Below are 18,074 nucleotides of genomic sequence, written 5' to 3'. Positions count from 1 at the left end.
CAGAAAGACAGAAGCAAAACAGTCAACCTAATTCTATTTTGCATTATTTGCCTGGCAACATGTTTTTAGGAGATCCTGGAACATTTTTGAGGTCTGTGAGAATAAGGGAGAGAGATGCTTAACAATCCTCCTCAGGCCAAATAGATACCCGGGCATCTTCCATCAAGATGTGTATGCTCTGCTGTGGACAGCATCAAGGGCATTGATGCCACCTTCTCCATCATTTCTCTCCGCAGAGCTGAGGTAGAGTATGCCAGCAGCAAGTCCTGTTCTTTAGCTGGCTCAGCTTCAAAAATTCATACAGCAAAACTCAGATGAAAATACTTCTACAAAAGTACCTGTTACAATTTATGCATACTACAGGTATCCAGGTTTCTAGAGAGTTAGTGGATAACCAAAAGTATCTTAAAAAAGCATCTTGTCCAAAATAACACCCCATAGCAACAATCACAAACAGAATATATGTAAGGAAGAAACAGCAAGCCCAGATCCTGCTAAACTGTTTTGAGGCAGCATCTCGTGTACACTGGCACACTTTTCTGGCAGGATCACAACACTACTTCTCTGTTAATATTAGACTTTCAACAAAATTCTTGCTGAGCACCAGCCTTGACACTGCTTCTGTATAAAGAAAGAAAAAAAAGCATACAGAAATTGAAAAATAATCCAACATTTTTTGTGTAGTAAAAAATCCTTTTTTTTTATTCTATAGTAATAAAAATTCACCATAGAATGTTAAAAATGAAACATGATCCCACAGATAGAAAAGGGAGATCGGGCCAACAGCAGTGTTTCAGTGCAGCCAGAATTTGATACTAATTAACAGCAATGTAAGGAATTAAAGGGTAAGTGGACCTATTAGATGATCTACTAAGTATACTGTCCATAAAGAAACAGCTTGTCTAACAGTCAAATGATGTATCATATGGCGTAGTCACTCTGAATCCCAAAGCTGTCCATCTTCAGAAGTTGTAGCGTTTCTTAGTGAAAAATCAGCCAAGACACAGATTTCAAGGCAGATGGAACATAGCTTCCAGGAACTCAGTTTGCAAAAGATTAAGGGACAAATAACTGGGTCCTTTCCACAGCTGGATCACAGCTAATCTTGGGGTGCCAAGACAGGATTCTAAATGGATCCATGGCAGATTCGGCTTTGCTCTTAAACTTTCCTGTACATTTCTGCAACATCGTTTCAGCAAAACCCTTTCTTTTGTTTCCCTACTCAAACCAGAGGGTGCTGATGTTTTCCTTTTCCATTAAAGGCACAAACACATGATGTATGAAAAATTTATAATGAGAATTGGTGGCAATACAGCCAAAGTAAGAAAACAGAAGATACGATGGAAGTATCTATATGATATCCCAAAAAGCGAGGACAGGACAGTAGCCCAATGGCCTTTTACTGTGAAAACCTAAAGCAGGCCTCCTATAAAACGTATCATAGTGTGCATATCATCACTTATAAATATGACATCAAGAAACCAGTTAGCTTCATTTATTAGAAAACTAATCTCTACTCCCATTAGGATAAAAATACTAGATCCAGGTTTCATTTATACCATACTCCAGGAATTACAATTAAGGAGAAAGTGTCCTCTGATGGAGATGGCAAAGGAGTAGCATGCTCTCCCTGGGCTCTGGCACCAGTGCAACGTTTGTCCTTGCAAACGCAAGAACTTTTCCCAATTGTGGCTCTACTTCAAAATAACTCAGGCTCCTTTAAAGCATGCCAAGGGGTGTTCTCAGCCAGCTTTGGAAGCCCTGGCCAAAAGAAGAAACTATTAACTATTGCAGAAGTTATTTTAAGGAAAAACAGGACAGCCATCCCAGAAATCTGCTGTATCATTTTCTTGAGAGAATTTGAGTCGTTATGACTAATAAGGATTTTTTGCTTGAGGAAAGACAATATTCCAAAAAAAAGTTTCTAATATTCATGGACTGAATTTCAGAAAGAGACTGAATCTTACTGATCTACAAAGGACCTTTAAGGGAGCAATGCCTGCCCTGAAAAGCTGCAATTATTCCTCATCTTCCCTTCTATTTCATCATAGGCCATGGCTTCTTCACTGTAACATTAGTATTTACTTGTTGCATGTATTACAAATAGTTTTTCCTTAATAATATACAAGAACTGTGAAGTCCCTAAACCACAGAGTCAGAAGTTGTACAAGGGGAAAACTTACTTTGTACTTTCTCAGTATCTTACACTTCTTCCCTATATCCTTAAACATCTGCTACCAATCACTGTCAGAGCAGGATGTTCAGCTAGATGAATCATCTGAGTGAGCTAATACTGCACTTCATCATTTATCAGCCCAGAACACTGGGTTTTTACACCTATCCAGACTTGCTAGTTGGTTAAAGCAGACAATTGTTTCTGGATTTTTTTCTTTCAGGCTGCAGAAATATGCTAGCAAAACGAATGGCTTGAAGGGAAGGGCAGGAACAAATGTAAAAAGTCAAAACAGTGTTTTGCTGCCATGGTGTAATAAAAATGAAAGCTTACTTTAGACAAAGCTCAGCTTGTAACCAAAAAAGCTAGTTACATGATGGGACTGTGCTTTTTATGTCTTCCAGGTATCACCTGACAAAGTATTCACCTCGCTTTGCCAATATGTGAAAACAAGTGGGATTCTGTTTTGCACCCCATGTGAAGTAGGGAAGCAAACCAGAAATGAGTCATCCAAACAGCTCAAAGACTCTCTTTGAATAGCCCTACTACAGGTCAAGTTCACCATGCTCAATATGAGAAACACTGGATGTAATGGTGGACAATTGAAGCAAATAGCCAAAGTCCCATCTTTAACTTGCAAACAAAGCAAATAGATACAGAGATTAATGACAATTATTACTGAGGTTGAGAATGTAATTTTCACAATTCTAAAGCTACAAGTTACAAAATATTTACTAGCACAAAGAGCCATGTAACCCAAACTTGTAAGACCAATCCAGATGGAGTGAATACAGTTCACTCACGGTATGTGGTCCAACTACAGTAAACTCACTGATAAAAATTAACGTCCTTCCAACACTGCAGCCTATGAACATATACACACTCTGCAATGATTGACTTTTTATTGCCTAATTAACTTGGTGAGAGAAAGTTGAGCAATTCTGCAGCCTGGAGATGAAGGATCCTCTTTAATTTCATCTAAAGTTCCTTAAATCTCTTACTTACAGGAGCTCTAGTAGGCATTTCACAAATCTTAAAGAATGTAAGCAACACTTGTGCAACAATGGACTGTACTCAATATAAGAACTAAACCTAGAAACACTGAACTTAAATCCATTAATCAGCATCCCAGCAAAGTAGGTAATAACACTGATGGTTGATTTTTCTCTATGTATCTGTGATTCAACCCCAGACTGATAATTTTTCTTTCACAAGTAGACACAGACACCTGATGAATCCTCCAAAAATTGAAAGAGTACATGGAAAATCTAAGATTAGTCAGAGTACTGAGTAATACAGCAAGCACCACCACAAAGAAAATTCTAAGTTTGCACTATCATTTATAACAGGGATAATAGCCTGAGGATGTTTTCTCCCATCTCAGAACTGGTGACACTACTCTCACGGTTCCTGTATTTTGGTTAAATTCTCCTTTGCGGGATTCAATGTCCTGCAGTGCAAAAATCAATATGCATGCTCTACCTGCTGCTTGCTCTTTATTGCATTGCTAAAGTTGCAGCATCTGTGCAGGGTGATGATGGATGTTTTGGAAACTCTTTTAAGAGGTTATAAATGTTCTGACTCTTATAAAAAGTTTCACCTTGGTTTCTGACATTGTGCCTGATTTTCATACCTAGAATTACTTGTAAAAGCAACTCACTAACTTACTTAAGTACACTGTCAAGGATGTAGTCAGCTCATCAGATCTTTACATTTGTCAAATTATTTATGCAGATAAAAAACTTAAAAAAGAAATCAGATTTTTTTAAAAAAAGCTTTTAAAATAGATAAAATAATATCAGTGAAAATAAATAAAGGAAAGCTATTACACTTATACCTTGTTCTTAATGCAAACACTGTCCTTAATACCACTAGTCCTCAGTAGCACAATAACAGTCATTATTGATTTAATAATATGCTGCTTCCCAGAACGAATATTGTTACACTTCTGCAAGAAGTTTCATTTTAAAGGAAGAGTTTGTTGGCCTATTGCTCAGTCATCCATGTGGGAAAACAAGAGACTTAATTATCATCCTTTGATCTCTCAAGTCCTAGGTAGTTGTACCATCATAAAATTCAGTCTGGAAAACCTAGTTCACCCAAGCCTTTCAATGTGTTAGCACAAATCCTCCAGAAAATCAGTGCATTTGGGTTTTGTTTTTTTCAGGCATGCTATGATTTCACAGTCCTAGGCTTGTACTTCTGAGTACTTTTCTTCTATTTTCTTAATCCTTGAAACAGAAAAATGAAAACAAAAAGAAACATCTCAGAATACTCCTGTATGACAAAATGTAGAAAAAACAATCCCATTTCCTTCGCAGCACCACCCACCCTCAACTGTAACTTGCTCAGTAAAACAGCAGGGAAGTGAAAGCCTCTAAAATGGCAAGTTTTATTATAAAAATTGATGCTTTCAGTAGCTTTAGCAAAGAGTGACTAACATAGAAATAGAGATGGGTGCTGCATTTTGAAATTAATGAAATAGTTTCAAATAAGGACATTCCAGACCTGCTTCTGTTGTAAGAGGGAAAATATTGCAGTTTGACTATTTCAGCAGATATCTTACCACAGCATTTGTGACATTTATAAAGGTACAATAGCTTCCCTGCCCCCCCCCCCCCCGCCCCCCCGAAAAGACAAATGTTCTGAAAGACACAGGTCAATCTATTGCATAGTTTTAAACTATTGTTTAAAGAAAATGGAAAATAATACTACATGATGGAGTCACCAGAAAATAAAAGACATGTAAATAGGTTTGTCTTGTCCCTAAAAAGAAGTGGTGAAGTATAAAACAACAGGAACTTTAAGATCACAAGAATATTCTCAAGGCTAAAGGTTGAGTAACTTCCAATGAAGATGAGTTCATACTATCAGTTGTCAGGCAAGGGCCTGTACCATGACCTGTGAAACTAAAGTTCAAGATAAAACCAGGACCTATTCTAGTATGAGTTACATTAAAAAGTTTATGCCAAAATAACACAGCAGGATTAGAAATTGCCTGAGTGCCTGCTATTCAACAAAGGTCAGAATTTGAGCACTGATTAGTTTATGCTGCTTCATGGATAGCTGATGGGTACCCAGAGGATATCAGAAAAATAATTAAAATGTTGCAAGAGTATGGGCCAGAGAAACTGCAGCAAAGGCTATTTTGTTTCAGTGACCTTGGCACTGGGAATTTGAAATTGTTTCTCAGGTTCTGTTCAATATGTATGATATTAAAGCTGTACCAGAAGCTACTTACTTACCCTTAAAGTACAACTGAACTCCTCTAAACACCTCTCTGCAGGGCCTGGAACTTGGTTGAACTTAATATTGTATTTAGTGAGACACAAAAGACAAAACTCACGTGACTAAATGGAAGAGCAGAGGCAATCAGCCATGGACTACCTAGTCAATGGAGAGCTAAGTAACATGGTCAGTGAAATCTAGGATACAATTTCCTTTATCCTACAGTTGTCTAAGTTACACAGATAAATCACACCCTAAAAGTGCCGGTTGGTCTTTTATTTACAAAGACAGCCCCAGCATATGGAGGTTGTGGAGTCACAGCTGTGTGAGACAGATGCCATCCACACAACCAGAGCACATGTTTTCAGTTCAGCAACAGCAGAGTCAAGACGAGGTGGCAAAGCGCTTGAAGCACCATCTTGGGACTCACTGTCATTAAGAATGGGATGGAATAGAGTGGGGGGAATGGGGGGGAGGGGATTAATAGTTTTGCAACCTTGCAACCCTTTAAATATATTTTTTTAGTCAATATGGCCCCCCATAGAGCAAATTTAAACCTGCTGTCAACAAACTTCCTAAGAACAACTGAAACAACATCTCCATCCATACATGTGCTGGCATTACCAGAACATGGTTCACCTGCTTACCCATTGAGCAAACCTGCATAAGGGAAAAGATCTACTTAAGAGGAGACAGTAGACTTATGCTAGAGCTTGCTGCTTTTTTTTTTTTTTTTTTTTTTTTTTTTTAATGATTAGCTGCTGGCCTAAGAATGAGAGATGAACGTCATCTCTTCTTTAAGTTCAAAGGAGAAGAATTAGTCATAAGGAACCTGGGATGAGGCGAAGGGCAGAATCCCAGACAGAAGAAAAGTGAACAGACCAGCAGAGAGAAGGGCAAGATCATGTGCAAGAAATACTTGAGACAGATATTTGTACATCTCCTTAGGTCACCACTCCCCAAGGAGAAAAATAGGGTGGATTTTATAAAAAAAAAAAAAGAGCCATTAGTTTTAGAACCAGTGTTTGTATGTTCACAGATTTTTATATACTAATTTTGATACTGAAGGTATATTTTTAAGACAACCCAGTAAGATGTCAGTAACACTTTACTATTAATGCTTAGCTAAGCCTTCAAATAAAATTTTTAGCATAACGCAGGAAGGTTATCTGTTTGTTCCTAAAGCAGAAGAATGCAGTAGTAAAGATGAAACAATAAAATTATTCAGAAAGATTCCAGCAGAACAGTTAAGTGACCAATTTTATCTAAAATCTTACCGAAACGTGAAGTGGGATTTCTTATATACTAAGTGCTAAAGTTGAGCATTTAATTAGACTGTCAAATCTAGGAGGACCAGAAGTAGATTAAACTCTGGATACTTATACATAGTGATCAGACACTGCAGTGCAAAGGAAGGATTAGATGGTCATAACTAATCTAAGTTTTAATTAAAATTTAAAAGCAGACAGGTTTTGCACTGCCCACAAGGGAGAAAAAGCTGTGTTCCAGCGCGATGCGTTGAAGTGTATTTTTCTCATTTCTGAATTGAATTTTGTATCCAGTCTTTCTAGTGTTATTCTCAGCTTAAAGAAAATTCTCCCATTTTAAGCAACCCACACTGAGGGCCACATTGCTTTTTTATTTATTGACTGGTGGAATTACCTCACAAGTTAATAAGATGGTAGTAAGAAGTTTTCAGTGTTGATGAACATTTCAATTTTAAATTTAAATTCAGTGTATGGCTCTCTAAGCATTCACTGCCCTCTGCTCAAGCCTACAGGCAGTGTCTGAACAAAGTTCACTTTGATGGAAGGAAAGGGAAGAATATTCTAAAATTGTCTCTCCCACATAAATGCAAAAAAATGCTAATGCTCGATCTTGTAGAGAGTTTCCAATGAAGACTGGTGGTAATGTTGGAGCTATAACTCAGAACATAAGATAATGCATCTTTCTTCCTATTGTAGGGCTGATTGACTTATTCATCATGATTTCATTAGATGGTGGGTTTAACCCTTCTTCTATGTTTCCAATTAATTTCTGACTTCTGTAAAAGTATTCATTATTCATAAATATTTTATGAAGTGTTTAGGTGAACAATTTTAAACCTAATGAATTTTTTAATCTCTGTTTCTTTTTCCACTTGGAGTGACTGTCCCAAGATACATAGAACTGACCTTAGCAAATACTTTCAGTGCATGGTGATACTCATTAAAGTTATTATATGTACAGTTTTATTATAAAGTCATAAACCTCTTAGGTTAGAAATTTATTGGTGATGAATATCAAATATTGTTTGAAGAGCCTAAATATTATTCTTTACAGAGGAAAAGTCCAAACCTTTAAAATTTTGCCTTTTTTAGAAGAAAACCTACAAGAGACACCAGGAGGAGATTGAGGGGAAGAGGCCCAAGGGGCCACTTAGCACAAGTACTTTGCACTAACTTTCCTCCCAGATAAGAAGAGGTTGATGGAAAAAAAGCCGGTAGGAGCTGCAAGCAGCCTGGAGGAGATGGTGGGGTTAGGGGCCTGACAGTGCAGATTGCTGTCTAGCAACTACCCCAGAGAAAAGTGAAACAAAGATTCAGCAGGTCTCTGTGTGCTGAGTAACCGGCTGAGGTCTCCACAGGAACAAACAGCCAGCTGCTTCTGTGGAGAGGCAAGGGCAAGTGGGCAACAGCAGGGTGGCCGCACGGAGGCAGGGATGCAGCACTTCCAGCTAATATTTTGGGGGTAGAAAAAGTGGGAGATGAAAGAAAGTATCTTTTTCTTTTGGAATTATATCTTGCTTATATATTTCTACTGCTGCTTAAATGGGAAATTAGGAATTTTACAGAGAACAGACCTATCTCATGGGGAGTTGCAAAGAGAAAAGGTATGCAACTGAACAAAATAACTGACCTTTTGATCATGTAGAGTTTTGAATAAGGAGGGATTTTTTTACATTGTTTTGCAGCTAGTATTAAATCCCTCTAACATCTTGAATGTGACTATTAGCTGGATGGCTGCTAAAACCTAGTAACTACAAACAGAATGAAAACCTCAATGTTTGACACTATTGAATGTCACTAACTGTAACATTATCAGAAGTGAACATAGCTTGGTTACAGTCTACCTGGAAAGACCTTAAACTCATCAAACTATTCAAAAAAGCTGAGCTGGAATGCTAAAGTCTTTTTATTTGCTTACTCTCCTGCTACTGAGGAAGGGGTAGAGTGGGAAAGAAAGCATCTGTACAAAATGCATAAGCAACTCTGAGCAATGAAGAAAAGTAGTGCTCCAAACTCAGTACTTAAATTCAAAGAATAGTTTATGAAAGAGGTGATGTGGTCCAAGGAGTGCCTTTTGGCTTGCTTTCCTGGCATACTAAAAAATAATAAAATAGAAGTGATTTTATTAGCCTATATTGGGCTACATTAGGAGAATAGACAGCACTTAAAGGAGAGTATTACCCTTCTCTACTCAGCAGCAGTGTGGGCACATCTAGATTACTGTGTCCATTTTTTGACACAATTTCTTGAACAAGGGTTCAGTAAAGAAACTGACACTGTAGAAAGTCCACCAGAGGGTTACCAAGCTAGTTGTGTCATACGACCAGCAAGAAGAGATGGCACAGGGGCTACTTTTGTGTTGTGAAGAAGCGACTACGAGTGGACCTTAGCCAGCAGCAATGCAGCCTACAGCAGCATAGAGGGTAGTTTAAAACACAACAGAGTCAAATTCATCTTACTTTTGACTGATAATAAAACAAGGAACAAAAGCCACAAGATGTAGTGTGGGAGGATTATGTTGCACATGGCAAGAACCTTCTCTCAGGGGCTAGCCAAACAGGTCAAACTTCGGGTAAAACACAAAGATTTTAAAATTCCATTCCTTGGAAGTTTCCAAGACTCAAGCAGGCAATCTGATACAGTTTCCAGTTATCCTGCTTTTAGACAGAGACTGAACTAGATAACTCCCAGATGTCCACCTAATCAGCACTTTCATGATTCCTCTAAGCATTTCTATGTATTTAACATTAATTATTTGACCTGTAATTGTAAAAATTTTCACATAAGGACAACACCAAAGGAAATTGTAAATTTGATATTTGTAATATACCCTAACAATTTCTCAGAAAATCTTTTTCACTATGGACAGATATGTAATATTGCATATTGGTCATTTGCCATGAAGGACATCAACCAGCAGCTCCTAATGAGGACCAATGCGGAATTTAAAGTTTGCAAAAAATACTCCATCAAAAGATGTCATCTTGCAAATATAGCAATAAATGGCAACATAATAGCTCCTTGAAAAATGGGGGGCGGGGGGAGGCACGGAGGGGATCTTTTTGCAAAACATGTATTCATTGGAATATCTCAGCAAATGCAAACTGCCTGGAAACTCAGAAAGCTGAAAGCCCAAGACATCATACAAGTTGCAGTCAGTTTCAAGTTGTGCAATTGTGCTTGTACAGAAACAACCGTGGGTCACATCTGTGACTAAGTGTGACCTTCCTTCCATTCCTCTACTCCTACAACTAACAGAGACTTTTTTTCACCATCGTTATTTCTTAACATTTGAGCACAGCAAAGACATCCCAATGTGTTATAAACCAGGCGCTTACTGTGAGAAAAAAATTAATACAAAACATGATTAAATAAAACTCAGTGATTATGGAATTAAATTCTTGGGTAAGGTTAACATATCTTTATCATTCGTAGATTGTTCTATATTTTCATCATGTTCATTGTGCCATCAATTAAGTCAATCAGTGTGATGGTATCTCTAAGGGTAAGTAGCTCCCTCAAGGGCCAGATTTCGGACACTGACTCAGATCAGTTGCTGCTTGTCAGCTAGCTGGAGCCTGACGGAGAAAAAAAATCTACAGTCCCTCTTCCCCCACCTATTGCCTTTTTAGTCAACTCCTTTCATTACAAAAAAGTTTCTTAGCACCCTGAGCCCAAGTTTCTGGACCAACCCTCTCAAGCTCAGAAGAGCAGCTATGCTATTCCCTTGTATTGCATGCTCTCCCCCTGCCTGATATCACACTCCCTGCACTTTTCTGCAGTATCTGTGTCTCCTCTCCATGCATCTTAGATACCCTTTTTGGCCTATCAGCTGGGTAAAATGCAGGTTGAGTCTGACCAGCTCCAAAACACAAAAATAATGCATTGGCTGTAATGTGTATGCAAGAGCCAGCTGCTTCTGAACAAATGGGTAACAGCTGATTTTAGCCCAGCAGTGACACTAATGCTCTTTTGCTCCTCTATATAGCTAGTGATTTTCTAGAAAAGCATTTCATGATATTTATTACACAAGAAAAGCTCAAGTCTGGTCAAATACTGTTTAAACTGGGGACAGATGAAAAACTACTAGAAGGGAGAGTGATAGATGCACAGAGATTGTTACCATCTCTAACAGCATTTTTTTATCAGACGAGAAAAAAGTAATAGAACAGCAAACGTGAAGGAGCACCTGAAGACAAACCAGCTTTCTCGGAATGTATCAAACTAGAGGATGCTCAGACAGGAATTTTGCCTCTTCACAAAAGCAAGTGGAGCTATAAAAACCTAAAAGGAAGGAACAGGTCAGTTTCTAAAATGTTGCAGACTCAGCAACCTTATACTTACTGTGTCAGATATTTTGTGTTGTTGGGTAGCTCACAGGTAAAATAAGGAAAAGAATGTCAATTTTCTGACCATGCTAAAGAAATGTGAAAATACTGCATTCAAAAAACCCCACAGAAACCCCAAAACGGGGCCAAGAATAAGAAAGTTGTTTGATAGCTGTTTGACATACGCTAAGTCAGAGGAAGATTATTTAAAGTCTTCCTAAAAGATTTGAGACACTTCAGTTAAATATGCTGTGCAATGCTTAATTAGAAACCAAACGGCAATGGGAATAAAAGATTAAAAATTAGGGGAAAGTCCTTTTTGCCATTTTAAGACTATGAGAAGCTTCAAAAGAGAAATTGAGCAATTGACATGTGTTTGGGGGATGGTATGATTTTATTATCATGAACTGCACTGTCGATCCATGACCATACACATATATAAGCAAAACAAAACAGGAGAACCTGTGAAATACAGTGAGTATATGCTAAGAATCAGCATGAAAGAAAACACAAGTGGAACTGAAAAAGAGATTTAATATCAGCCAGCCTTTGGCAGAAACTGCTACATTTATCAGAAGCATTCTGACAAAGCCATAAGATAAAGAATGAAAACATCTTAAGCGAAAAGTGTGTGTGTATGTGTGTGTGTGTGTGTATACATTCTGTAGCGCAAAGGAGAAAAAAAATTGTAGCAATTCATACTGATTACTAAAACAAATTAAAGCTTCAAATCATACCATGGTGTACTGTGAGGGACATGATCTCCCTATTGAGGTTCTGTATGAATAAGATTAAAATCATGATTTTCAAAAAGTAAGCCTAAATGTTTCAGAATTTAATGTCCTTTTATAAAACTAAAAATATGTCAAACATTAGGTGTCATTAAGTGTTGATATATTAAAAGAATGTGAGGCCATGTAGATAGAGATAAAAGCTGCAGACAGACAAATGTAATGAATACAGAAATAGAAAAGGAAAACAAATTCCCTAGCAATAAACAAGTAAGGAAGAAAACACTAGTAGTGCAATGATAAAAAATAGTCTTATGTTGAATATGTAAACATATTATAATTAAGGACACAAAACAGCATAATTAGGTTGGATATGCTATATTGTTACTCACAATTTCCAAGAGTAGCATTATTGGAGAACACAGCAGCTAAAGAAGTAATCTCATGCTTGAGCTGACATTTGCTGACATTCCAAGTATAGGAACAACTGTCAATGAACTGCAATTTGATTGTTGTGTGTTCGAGTGTGTTTTAAAAACATATTGTGTACCCACACCACTTGAAGCTTAGTGTATTCCCAGACCAAGGTCCTGTGGAACATGTTAATTTTTTTAAAGAATGACCTAAGAGAGTAAGAATGATGTTCCAAGGCACATGTGACATTAACAGAGCAACAAGTTAATGAATAACCCAAATCCAAAGACTTTTTGTTGTTGAGCTGTTGCTCAGTTTAATGCTGAGAATAAGGCCATCCAGGGAAGCCTGATGAGCTTGCTCAGTGCTGTCCAACAGGAACAAGAAAAGACTTCTTTAGTTTTTTCCAGAGAGGGAGGAAACAGAGGCAGTCTCCAAATATCAAAGGCAAGAAAAAGAACAAACTGTGGAAGAACCAGCCCAGAAAACTTCATGGAAAAGACTAAGCATTAATGCACAGGTTAAGATCCATGAGGTGCCACAGAGATCTTCAAAACAAAGGAGGCAAGGCAGGAATTGATCGACAGCCTTTGGTATTTGCATTATATTATCACTATTTTCTTCGCTTCCTTTGGAAGAACTTTAAAGTTATCTGGGCCACAAAGAATTTAATATTTCCTGATCTTAGTCAGCAATCGTCACTGCTGTTTGACAGAAACATGACACAAAGGAGACATGCAGACCATTTCTGCTTTCTATCAAGCATACTAGTTAATGTGTTGTCTTATCAAAAACACAAGTAAAAGCTCTGGTTGATCATTCTTTTAAAACAAAAGGAATATGATGCTATTGGGATGACATACATATCTTCCAGAAAAGCAATACTGAAATGATACAAGATCAAAAAGCTTTACACAACAGTTATGGATGCAGATAAAATTAAATATATATTTTAAAAGTTTTCTTCTATAATTTCTAATATCTTTCCCCAAATACATAGGATCTGCTTTGCTCCTATAATAAATTTTTGTAATGAAACCACATTTTTCATAAATACCAATTTCCTGAAAAGAACATTTTTCACAAATGTCTTATATGGCAAAGAGGAAGGCAACATCATGCCAGATTATGTCTGGTAAGCAAAGCATCCATACAAGAAACCAAACAGAAAAAAAAAACAACTGTATTTTTTTGTTCTGTGCTGTGCAACACACAGGTGTTCAAAAATGATTTCAAAATGTATTCTTTCTGCTTTATAAATAAATCTTTATGGTTTTGCTGAAACTCATTCTTAGTTTTCTGAAGTTCTATTTAGGTCTTTAAGGACCAAAAAATTTCAGTGGTGCTTTAGCACTTAATACAGGCAGGAATTTCTTTTCAGTGCATTACTGTCCATTGAGCCACAAAGTTAAGGCAGCATGACAGTGATACCAGCAGAAGGTAAGTATGTCCAGTCCCGGCTGAGTTCCTCCAGTGTAGCATGTCATGGGGTTTATGCTTCAATTCCTGGCTTCAGCACCATCTAGGAGAAGAATTTGCTCCATACACAGATGTCTGGACCCAGCTGATACCCAGGAAATTTGATGTAAATGCACCACTCTTTTCAAATATATTTTTTTTCCTAATGGCCAAAAAAAGAGTTCGCCTTCCTTTATATCAATATTTGAATTCAAAGAAAAACCTGCTGTCTCCCACCTCTCCTGGTTTCAGCTTTCTATATACTTCCGTAATGATGTGATAATCACCTTGCAAATATGTGCAAGAACTGCATTATTCCTTTTAAGTTTATTTCAAAACTGAGCTTATAAAGGTTTACTTTCAAGTCCGTTACCTTTGTTGCAGTAACAAAGGATAATTTTCCTTGAAAAATAGTCCTGACTGAAATATTTAGCAACCCTTTCGTAATTCATGCTGCATGTGACAAGTCACATCCATTTCAATTTTCAAGTTAACTGATTGTAAATAATTTTATTTTTTAAAACAAATTTGCTGTAAGAGTATAAAATTATTTTTAGCAAAGTTATATTAATCACCTTACACTTAACTGCTTAGAATTAATTTAGCACAAGTATTTTTTTCCTCCCTGTCAAGAGCTTCCTGGGTTGCAAAGAAAACAAACAAGAGGAAAAAGGTGCTATTTTTTTTTCAAATAGTCTGTAAATCTGTTGCCTATTTCCACAGCCCATGAGCCTCTCCTGAACATCTTGCTGACCTGAACTACATGAATTTAAAAAGTCTATCCTATATCCTATTCTTTTCGGTTCTTTTAATAACACTGTTGATATTTAAATGTCTTTAAGCAGGACTTTCTTCATAATAATGTGAAACTTTCTTTGAAAGTAAAGTTTTGAACAAGAAAGTGTTACAGCAAAAATTAAGTAGCAACAAACATACTCAAGAATCTTTTAGTAATGACTCCAACTTACTAAAAACAAAAAAAATTTATCTGATTTGTTTTTGACATACTCATGCTGCATGGCTCCTGCAGTAAAGTGTCAACAGCTGCAATTTTGTTAATATTTAAGTGAACCATGAGACAGAAGCTAAACTACTGATTATTAGCTAACATGCTTTGTTTCTAATACACAGTGTTATGTCAAACTGTGCTAGAAACAGTGTCCACAGGGCATATAGCAAACACAAAAACATGACTTCCAGTTCAAGACAACCATATGCCGCCAAGCACGTAACACTGAGAAAGTATGAACGCTGTAAGATGTTTCTGTATGCTTGAACTTTCTTTATATTTTTTCCCTAAACAGGCACAGTGGCCACTCCCAGAGGCAGAATTCTAAGCCAGATGGGCATTTCTTGTGACTCTGAGCAAACACACTTCTGATACCTTTAAGGAAGTGTGTCCTCCAGGCTCCATCTCTGAGCTCTTTTGTCAATAACGCTCACTGCTATGGCAGCTGCGCTTTCACAGACTTAGTACCATGTTATCAGATAGTCTGAATTACTAGTTGGAAACTATTCTATAAAACTAACATAAATCCTTCTTGGAGTAAACAAGTTGAGAAATACTACTGTTCTCTTTTATGATTGCTTATGCTACTATTTCAAGTACTATTTATGCATTACTGCTTGAGTTATAATGTACCATGATTAGTCCTTCTATACCAATTTCTGTACTTCTAGTCTTATAGGTAAATAATCAGTGTGAAACTGTTTCCACAAGCTTGCTAAGAATCTTAGTGATGGAATCATTTTGTCTTCACAGTAATATTGTTGGGACAAGAAGAAAAGAAAACATTTTATAATCTATTTAATCCATTTAAGTAAAAAAAAAAATAATTGTGCATTTCAGGTCAAACAGGAAAGTGCATAGATGATTTATCATTGTTGGTATATTCCAAGAAGTGTCTTCTCCCAAGCTGGACAAGAGGACGTAGAAGACCAGCCATAGGGATAAGTATTTCCATTTCCTTCAGGCACTCCTTATTCACCCCTCTATCCTGATACTTCATTTCCTTTTTCCACTGATTTAGTCCTATCTAAACAGCATCCTTTTTATTGTCCTGTTTATCAATGAGAAATGTTTCAAGTCCTCATAAATTATGAATTATAGCACTACCAACTTCAGAAAGTGATTCATCATGTTTCAGCAACTATGAGAAGGGCTTTTCCCATATAGTCACATTTATAAAACTGAATCTTCAGAAAATCTTCGTGAAGAGTATTTCAAAAGATTTGATTGACTCAAGGACAGTGTGAGTGAAAATGCCGTTAACAAGGGTATTTGAATGCTAACAGATCATTTCTTTGTAGGAAACTATCTAATGTTCCAAGGCATTCATTTCTATCACCTACTAGTAGATAATGTAGACAAAGATAGACTCAATGTGTAAAGAAGACATAATAACTATATCATTATGAAACCTGAATTCAATTTTAGTCAAAGTCCTTTATTAAACAGATTACCATCAGTTGTGTCACTCATCTAAGCCTCTGTCGTATGCTTCCCTATTGTAGTAAACATTTCAAGCTGGCAGAATCACAAATTATATTTGCCATACATATCATGTTGTCCTTTGTTTTACAGCACCTGACCATACAATCCTCCATTTGGACCATGATTCAAACATAAGCATCACTTAGAAGTGATCAGCAAACAGGAAAGAAAGAGGATGTAAATTTTATGAGGCTTTCTATGGATTATTATTTTTAATTCTGTGGAAATAGATGTCAACAGGCTATTGCTAGAAAGAAAGAGGTGATTAGTAATATTACAAGACAACATCAGAAAGGAAACAAAAAAGAAAAAACAAGTCACATTAGAAAAATAAATAAATAAGAACCTAGTTAACAAGTCAATAACCTCCAAAATATCTGGTCCTTAACTGTATATGCATCTAATAAAAATTTAAAGTACTCAATATAGACTTTACTAATAAAGTTTTGCTTATTATAGGACCTACTATATAGTCTTTCAAGAGAAAATTGTCCTGCAGTTTACAAAAAGGAGAGATCAGATATTGTCCCCTATCCTTTCCAGGGAAGGTGAGTATCACCATGTGGAGTTAGTCAGTATCTTGTGGAGCAGACAAGAATGGAATACTACAAAGGAAATAAGACTTCTGAAAAAATTAAGCCCTTTCTTGAGGTTACCTGAAACATTTGTGTGGTCTTGACATCTTGCTTATCCACACTGCAGAAGTGGTCATAGTGGTTTGCACACAATTTACAGGAGGAAACTGTGCAAGTGACCACCACAGCCAAAAAACATGACCTAAGATCTGGGTGTATTACATCTGATAGCACTAGCAAAGAGCAGAGTCTTCTTTTAGCAATCTGATGTCAGTAATCCATTAATCTGATAGACTGTATTGATTCTACTCCTTCCATATTTCTGTCCTCACTAAACAGTTCAGAATTTAAGGATACTGAGAAAAAAAAAGGAAAAAAAAGTGATTTTATCACATCAATCACTTGAACAAGAGCATTCAAACATTCTGTTATCTTTTACAGACATATTTAGGATTCCCTTCACTGGGATACCCACAGGCCACAAAAAGTGCTAGCAAAAGTTTTATATCAGTTCAAAGCATATACACATTTGTGTATGCACCTCTAAATGTCATGTCTAAGAAATGATAAAAGCTAAAGTGTTTTCATTCTCCACCACAGTTTCAATCTCTGTGTTCTTTGTCATTGTCTTGCTATGAAAAAGTAGGAGACAAGTCCAAGTTTCAAGGCCTGAGTTTCCTTCAAAGACAGAATACTGCAGTTTATTGCAACAGGCACATCCAGGGAGGTGGGTTGCTCATGACAGATCCTAGGAAGGGTTGGTTTATTGATCAGAGAAGCATTTAGTAGGGGGAAATCACATCAGTTGTGTGGAATTAACTAAAACCTTATGGTAGTCAGGGAAATGGAGCCAGGTAAGCATCTTTTGAGATGACTTGGGGTATCATACCAGCCTCTGTATGTGCCCCTCCAGCAGGGCATGGGTCTCCTGCAAGTCTCTCACCTCTGACATCCCCATGGAGGAAGCTTTACATGTATAGGACTCACCACTGATATTCAGGCAATGTAAATGAGTGCTGACCATCCATGATCAATTTATGTTATGATCAATTTAGATATCAATTTAGGTGTCTTATTGAGATGAATCTGCCCCCCTTCTTTACTACATTCAAACATAAAGCAGATACTAGCTTTTCTGCTTGTACAATGTTACCCTGATGAAATAGTATTTTCATAAATTTGCTTGCATAACTTAGCCTTTAGAAAATGACAAGTAAACGAGCCACAAGTACTATTCACATGTAACTTAATCAGTCAGGAGTTACTACAATCAAGTTTTTATGAGTTTGCTTCATGTGGATGGGCTGCTGGAAGGGAAATAAATCTCTGAAAATTTTGTTGATCCTCTAAATCAGTGGTTTCCAAACTAGAAGTCCAGCCCCTAAGTATAGACATGAACTCACAA

General features: G+C 36.9%; 1 protein-coding gene across 1 annotated transcript in view; it reads right to left on the bottom strand.

Annotated features, from left to right (window-relative positions):
* Positions 1–18,074, bottom strand: part of PTPRN2 (protein tyrosine phosphatase receptor type N2) — a 665,321-nt gene that overhangs the window by 473,090 nt on the left and 174,157 nt on the right. The gene's annotated exons all lie outside the window — the stretch shown is intronic.

This window comes from Falco naumanni, chromosome 4, assembly GCF_017639655.2.
Source record: "Falco naumanni isolate bFalNau1 chromosome 4, bFalNau1.pat, whole genome shotgun sequence".
Taxonomy (NCBI): domain Eukaryota; kingdom Metazoa; phylum Chordata; class Aves; order Falconiformes; family Falconidae; genus Falco; species Falco naumanni.
Note: the sequence above shows the minus strand (reverse complement) of the source record. Positions and strands in the feature narration are given on the sequence as shown.